This window comes from Diachasmimorpha longicaudata, unplaced genomic scaffold, assembly GCF_034640455.1.
Source record: "Diachasmimorpha longicaudata isolate KC_UGA_2023 unplaced genomic scaffold, iyDiaLong2 ctg00000167.1, whole genome shotgun sequence".
In the NCBI taxonomy this organism is placed as follows: domain Eukaryota; kingdom Metazoa; phylum Arthropoda; class Insecta; order Hymenoptera; family Braconidae; genus Diachasmimorpha; species Diachasmimorpha longicaudata.
Window position 1 is genome coordinate 35,001 of NW_026973969.1, and position 7,500 is coordinate 42,500.

General features: G+C 44.6%; 1 non-coding gene across 1 annotated transcript; it reads right to left on the reverse strand.

Moving 5' to 3' along the window:
- Window positions 1–225: 225 nt before the first annotated feature.
- On the reverse strand, window positions 226–380 carry LOC135172118 (5.8S ribosomal RNA). Its single transcript, XR_010300845.1, has one exon. It is a non-coding gene; the product is annotated as a 5.8S ribosomal RNA (ribosomal RNA).
- Window positions 381–7,500: the final 7,120 nt, after the last annotated feature.

The window sequence follows — 7,500 nt, forward strand, 5'->3', positions numbered from 1 at the left end:
TGAAAAATTCATAATATATTATTTTTCAATACGTAATTTTAAATGACGTCGTATAATAATTTATATATATTTGAGAAGAAATTCAATCTCTCTCTCTCAATCAAATATTATTATCTTGACGAGCATTCAACTTTACACACGCTTGTACAATTTATCAAATATTTTTCTGTCATATATAGACAGATAAACACATATAAAATTGTAAGCAGTTTTTTTTAAAACAAACGACCCTCAGCTAGGCGTAGTCCGGGAATTGGATCCGTGGACCGCAATGTGCGTTCGAAATGTCGATGTTCATGTGTCCTGCAGTTCACAAGTTGACGCGCAATTAGCTGCGTTCTTCATCGACCCACGAGCCAAGTGATCCACCGTTCAGGGTAATCATAAAAAAAATTTTTTTTTTTTTGAAAAATAACAGTCATTGAATATAAAAATATTCAATCCAATCTCGCAATCTTGTTTCAATAAAAAATACAAGATGCCTAAGCAAACACAAAATTCAATTTTATTACTATTCAGACTTGTGTTCACTTTACCGTACACGGAAAAAGAATATCAACTTTGAGAACAAAGTATCCATCCAATTACTTACGGCATGAAGAAAAAAAATTTGAAATTTATATAAAATCATCATCACCAATTGTATCTTGTGTGGCGAAAATCATTACTAAACCTTGGGCACGTTAAATACCCATCATGATGAAAAAAAAATTCCCATCAAATAGGTTACCCCACATAATCGATGATATAGTGATGATTTATAAATTTCATTATATTATCATACGTATATAATATGGTTACATGTTTTCACATGTTTTACACCATATAACGTAAGGTTTTATTGATATAATATGATATTATATCAATATAAAGAATAAAAATTCAAAATTTTATATTCTCTTTTTGGAATAGAACACGTTAATGATCCTTCCGCAGGTTCACCTACGGAAACCTTGTTACGACTTTTACTTCCTCTAAATGATCAAGTTTGGTCATCTTCCCGGAAACATCGGCAATGCCGAAACATTGCCGCGCACCAGTCCGAAGACCTCACTAAATCATTCAATCGGTAGTAGCGACGGGCGGTGTGTACAAAGGGCAGGGACGTAATCAACGCGAGCTTATGACTCGCGCTTACTGGGAATTCCTCGTTCATGGGGAATAATTGCAAGCCCCAATCCCTAGCACGAAGGAGGTTCAGCGGGTTACCCGGGCCTTTCGGCCAGGGAAGACACGCTGATTCCTTCAGTGTAGCGCGCGTGCGGCCCAGAACATCTAAGGGCATCACAGACCTGTTATTGCTCAATCTCGTGCGGCTAGAAGCCGCCTGTCCCTCTAAGAAGATTTATTTGTACGTCGGTAGTAAAAACCACTCGACCGAAATCGAGGGCCTTCAAAATACCAGAAAGTACGCCTATTTAGCAGGCTAGAGTCTCGTTCGTTATCGGAATTAACCAGACAAATCGCTCCACCAACTAAGAACGGCCATGCACCACCACCCACCGAATCAAGAAAGAGCTATCAATCTGTCAATCCTTCCGGTGTCCGGGCCTGGTGAGGTTTCCCGTGTTGAGTCAAATTAAGCCGCAGGCTCCACTCCTGGTGGTGCCCTTCCGTCAATTCCTTTAAGTTTCAGCTTTGCAACCATACTTCCCCCGGAACCCAAAAGCTTTGGTTTCCCGGAAGCTGCCCGCCGAGTCATCGGAGGAACTTCGGCGGATCGCTAGCTGGCATCGTTTATGGTTAGAACTAGGGCGGTATCTGATCGCCTTCGAACCTCTAACTTTCGTTCTTGATTAATGAAAACATTTTTGGCAAATGCTTTCGCTTCTGTTCGTCTTGCGACGATCCAAGAATTTCACCTCTAACGTCGCAATACGAATGCCCCCATCTGTCCCTATTAATCATTACCTCGGGGTTCCGAAAACCAACAAAATAGAACCGAGGTCCTATTCCATTATTCCATGCACACAAAAAAAAAAAAAAAAAGAGAGTTGCCTCCTAAGCATCACTACGTGAAGCTTTCGACTATGCTGTACCTCGCAATTGCATACCAGCATTTGTTTAGTCTCATTCATCGGCTTGCTCTTTTCGCTATTTTAAGTTTTCCACATTCTTACTATCGATTTGGCTGTGGTGTTTATTTATCCTCGCATCCTCATGCGAGAACACGAGTGGACCTACATTTTTAAGTGGGATCCGAACCACTGAGTGTATATTTTTACTCCACCTCTATTTTCGATGTCTCTATATATTGTTTAATGCTAAGGGATTTTTCTGAGGGTTTTGTTTGCCCCCATTACGCGTCCTCCCCTGGAGACGGTTGTAGCTCGAGTTCCCGAGCTTCCATGGCTATTTTCTCTGTAAGTAGATCTTTTGCAAAGTCCTGAAAGATCCGAAATGATTTTTCATTTTGAGCAAGCTTTTGTACGTCCATCACGCGCATGTCCAACAGCTTCATGTACTTCTCTCTCAGGAGATCGTACCTGTCGCAGTCGATCAGAACGTGAATGTCCGTTTCTTCTTCACCACAAGGGCATAGATCTGAATCTATGGATCCCTGCTTATGAAGTCTGCTCTTGAAGTTGCCATGGCCAGTCATGAACTGGATGACAAATCTATTTGGAAGAAGCCATTCAGCTTTCATCCGTGTGATGACGTTTGGCAGATATTTGAAAGTGGTTCTACCCTTTTCAGAGTTTTGCCACTCTCTCTGCCACATTTCGTTGATTTTACTATCGATGTCTTTCAGGACTCGTGCTTTCCATTTTGCTAGCCTCTCCCCGGAATTTCGCGTCTCGGGGTCATGTACAAGATCCTCGATCTCTACTTTTTTCCTTTTTCTCAGATTATATTGCGCTGTTCTGCGGATACATTCCAGCGTGACGGGCACATTCCCCGTCAGAACCGTCAGCGCTTGCGCGGAAACGGTTCGATATGCACCTGTGACTTTGATCAGTGCAAATCTCTGAGCCATGTCAAGTTTAACCTTGACATGTTTTAGCATTCTATCGTGCCATCCTGCTGCCGCATAGGTAGCTATCGGCACGAAGAGACCTTTGTATATTGTTCCCATCGCTTTTAGACCTATTCCCCATTCTCTTCGGGCCACTCTACCTAGCCTTTCAAATAGGTCCTTGGTTCGCTCGGAGATTTTTCTCACGTGTTCTTGTACACTTAAGCCTGTACCGAAGGTGATTCCTAGGTACTTGTAGAGTTCTGTTCTTTTCACTCTGATTCCTTTGATTCTGACGTCCGGAGACGTCTTTTTGTGAAAGTTCCCTTTTGCAAGTAACATTTCACACTTTTGTGCAGCAAGCGTGAGCTTGTTCTCGTCACACCAACTAACTATCGCATCTAGTGCGGCTTGGCCTTTTTTCTCTAAATCTGTTCTGCTGTGTCCTTCAATTAGAAGTACTTGATCGTCAGCATAAGCTAACGTCTTGTAGCTCATATTTTCAAGCATGTTCAGATTTGAGTCGAAGATGAGGTTCCAAAGCGTGGGTCCGATGACTGAGCCCTGAGGGCAGCCTTTATTCACAGGCTTGATAGCCTCACGAGCAGACTCCCTCATCATTACCTTCCTATTACAGAGGTAATTGTTGATGAGCAAGTATAGCTTTTTGGGGCAATTTTTCTCTCTGAGCGCTCTCAGAACACTGGGCCACCACACATTATCGAAGGCACCTTTTATGTCGAGGAAAATGACCATGACGTATTTTTGATTTGAGTTTTTCACTATATTTCTGAACTGGACTATGGCGTCTTCCGTGGATCTACCACATCTGAAGCCATATTGATTTTGGGATAATTGTGGTTCAATTACCCCAGTTAGTTTAGTTAGCATAAGTGCTTCCAGTATCTTACCGAGGATTGGTAGGAGACAGATTGGCCGATATGACGACGGGTCTGTTTCGTCTTTGTCAGGGCCCTTCTTAATTGTTACTACTCTCCCGATTTTCCAGGAATCTGGAAAAAGGGAGTGTATAAGACAGGCGTTGTATATTTTAAGCAGGTCTTCGCTTATTATTGGCATTGCAGCTTTCAATATGTCCAAGCTGAAGTTGTCTGGCCCGGGGGCTTTTTTCAACTTCATCTTGTTTATGCATGCTGTTAGCTCTTCTTTGGTGAAGAGTCTCATTTCGCCTTCTGGTGTTTGCTTGTTCAGAGCCCGGACTCGCCTCTGGCCCTCCGTCTCTCCATCCTCGCAGTCTTCCGGAAACAACTTATCCATCATGGCTTTGGCCGTAGCTTGCCAGTCAGTAGTGTACTCATTGTCGCACTTTATGCTATTTATTACATCTTTGGTCTTAATTTTTCCTGTCTGGAGTTTGTATACAAAACTCCATGGATCCTCGTTCCCGTTAAGGGTAACGAATTCTTTCCATTTCTTTGTGCGCGCTTCGAAAATGTTCTGTGTGTAGATCCATTTCTCCCTCCTGTATTCTTCGAGTTTTTGTGCTCTCTTTGTAGGATCTTTAGTCCTTTGAAGTTTCCTTCTGGCCCTGTATGCCACTTTTTTGAGTCTTGCGAGCTCAGGATTCCACCATGGAACCTTCCTGGCTCGACTATTCCGAATAGGAATGGACGTGTTGCAGGCTTTTCGTAGTGCTTTACTGAGGTGTTTTACCTGCTCAATGACCTGGGTTCGGTTGGTAAGATCGTTATAGGGTTTGCTATGCCACTCATGCATTAATCGCTCTGTAAAGAGATTCCAGTCGGCTTTACTAGTCACATACCCTTTGCAGCCTTCGCTGCTTTGGGTATTGACTATTTTCCCGTTTTTAGTAGGTGTAATTGTAAACGTGATTGCTCTGTGATCACTGGATGTCCACCCATCGTGTACTTTCCATCCGCAGATGTGTTCGTACATTCCAGGTGTTGCCAGTGTCACATCTGGGTGACCTTCTCCGACTTCCGATGAGACGGTAGCCGTGTCCCCCTCATTTACGACTTGCAATCCCCACTGGGCGATCAATGCTTCGAGTTTTTCACCTTTGGTGTTTGTTTTCTTTGCTCCCCATAGGGTGGAGCATGCATTAGCATCTATGGCAATTAAGAGTTCTTTACCTCTCAGCTGTTCCATCACTTTTTGCACGTGATCTATGTGTTCATCGATGTCTTGGCAGAGTTGGAAATATCCACTTGCCACATACGTGCTTTTGTTGTTGTGTATCAGCTCAGCGATCACAAAGTGTGTGTTACACAAGTGTCCGAGCTTTGTTACTGTGATTTCTGGGTTTATAACAGCTATAATCGCCCATGGTGGTGTATTCCCATGTTTAACGATCCTTGTACCCATTCCAAGGCCCTCTATACCATTTTTGTTGTTATATGGTTCTTGGAGCAAGAGAACGTCATACCCTTTTGTCACGGCTATTTGCCGGATTTCAGGCATGACTTTTCTTGCTCTTCTGCAGTTCAGTTGCACTACTTTCAAGCCTACATCCACCTGTGGATTTTTAGGGTGTTTATTGTCCATAATCTATTCGTTCCACTAGTCTCTCCAAGGCCTGCTTGTAAGATGGGCAGTCCTTGTGTGTGGATACATGATTATGTGGCTTTTTTGCTTTCTGGCAGTTTACACATTTGTGTTCCTGCACGTTTTGTTTATTTGGGCACTCTGGCCCCTTGTGCCCCACGGTTGCACAAATCGAGCAACAAGAATCTCTCTCGCAATGCTTCGCCAAGTGGCCGAAGCCTTGGCATTTGAAGCATCGCGTGACGAGAAGGAAGTCACGGATTCTACAAGCGTTCCACTGTATATAAAGACGCTGTTTCGCCAATATGCTGTTCCTCATCTGCGGAGTAACCTCCGCGACCCAGTTCGTGGTTTTACCACCGTTCTTTCCCGTTTTAAATTTGAGAGTAAATTGCTTCTCAAACAGCTCTTTGCTCTCTGCTAGCCCATTTTGCTCATAGACAGCGCTGCCCAACTCAGCCTCTGTCATTTCTTTTGGAACATCATATATGATGATCCTTGGTAGTCTCTTTTTCGGTTCTTCGACCGAGAAGGTTTTTGTCAGAGCTTTGCTCTGACCAAGTCTTTTTGCTTCAGTTTCTGTGGGGGTCGAAATTACAATTCCCCACTTGGTGGTACGGATGTTCTTAATCCGTACCTTTTCGGTGTTCGGGTTGAACACCTTCATCAGCTGGCTTTTCGCCTGTCCCATGTTGTCAAACTCTTTTGAGTTTTTCGGTTTAAGGAACACGGTTTGGACCGGTTCCTTCCTTGATGGTTGAGCTTTAGCTGGCAGCCGTGGGGCTGTCAGCTTTCGTACAATACTGGCGTACGTAACGCCCAGCTCTTTTTTCTGGGTTTTCACCCCGACTTCCCTCAGGGAGTCTACGCTTCCCTGCAGCTTAGCACAACGCGCTGTCAGGGTAGCAATAATTTCCATTAAGGAGTCTAGGCTCCTGTCTGCTTTTTTGCCCTGGTCACTTGACGTGTCCAGGGCGTTTTTGATTATCGCGAGGTGCTTGTATGCCGTCCGCGGCACTTTATCAGTGCCGAGGTCAGCGCAAGGCACCTCTGGCTCCTCCTCACTCGAGCTATCGCTCTCGAAATGAGTGATGGTCTTCTTTTGCGTTTTCTTTGCTTTTGCCTCAGTGCTATCGCTAGAGGAGGAGCTAAGGTCGCTCCTCGCTCTCTTAAGACTTTGCTCTTCACAGTCCATTGCTGTTGCATGGCTGTCCAGCTTAGTTCCCATTTTAATATTTTTATTGATTGCGATATTTGCTCGTGTGGGCTTGTCCTTGTTCACTTGAGCCTTAGCGTGCTCAAGCCTGGATTTTGCACCTGTCTTTGTATGTGCAGTGGTATCTTTAGTGTTTGTCTTCGTGGATTTGAGTGCGGTGTTTTTCATTTTGGTATCCATACAGTTCATTTTTATTACATTCATCTTTCTCGCGCTCCAGCCTCCGTGGACCCTCAAAATTGGCACAAATGTGGTGGCTCCCATTGGGCAGCGGACACATCGTGAGAGCTACGAGTCAGATATAGCACAGATAACTGCAAGCTAAACCCGGCACCCTCTCCTCATGCAGAATTCCACCCCGCAAAAGTGGGTCCGCATTCTGGGAAAAGAGTGTCTTGCCGCTGCAGCCTCCGAACTCGCCGAAGCCGATTGGTCGAGGGGTGGCTAATCCCTCGTCCGCCCGTTTAGCCCAGGAAAGAGACCGAAGCAGCGTGTTGGTCCATCAACTCCGCAGAGATGATTTTCCTCAGCGTACCAGGCACCTCCACCAAGGTTACGGGTTTCCACACACGGCAAACATGCGGGTAGGGGCACCACTCCCTACATTTTGTGTGTTCTACAATTTGCAATCTAGTGGTACCGGTCTAGTACCCCATAGGTATCTCCCCCTCGCGTGAGTTTCAGCTCTTATTACTCAGACGCTTGTAGGATGAGGGGGATTCCATGCACACAGTATTCAGGCGAAGATAAGCCTGCTTTAAGCACTCTAATTTGTTCAAAGTAAACGTACCGGCCCACCTCG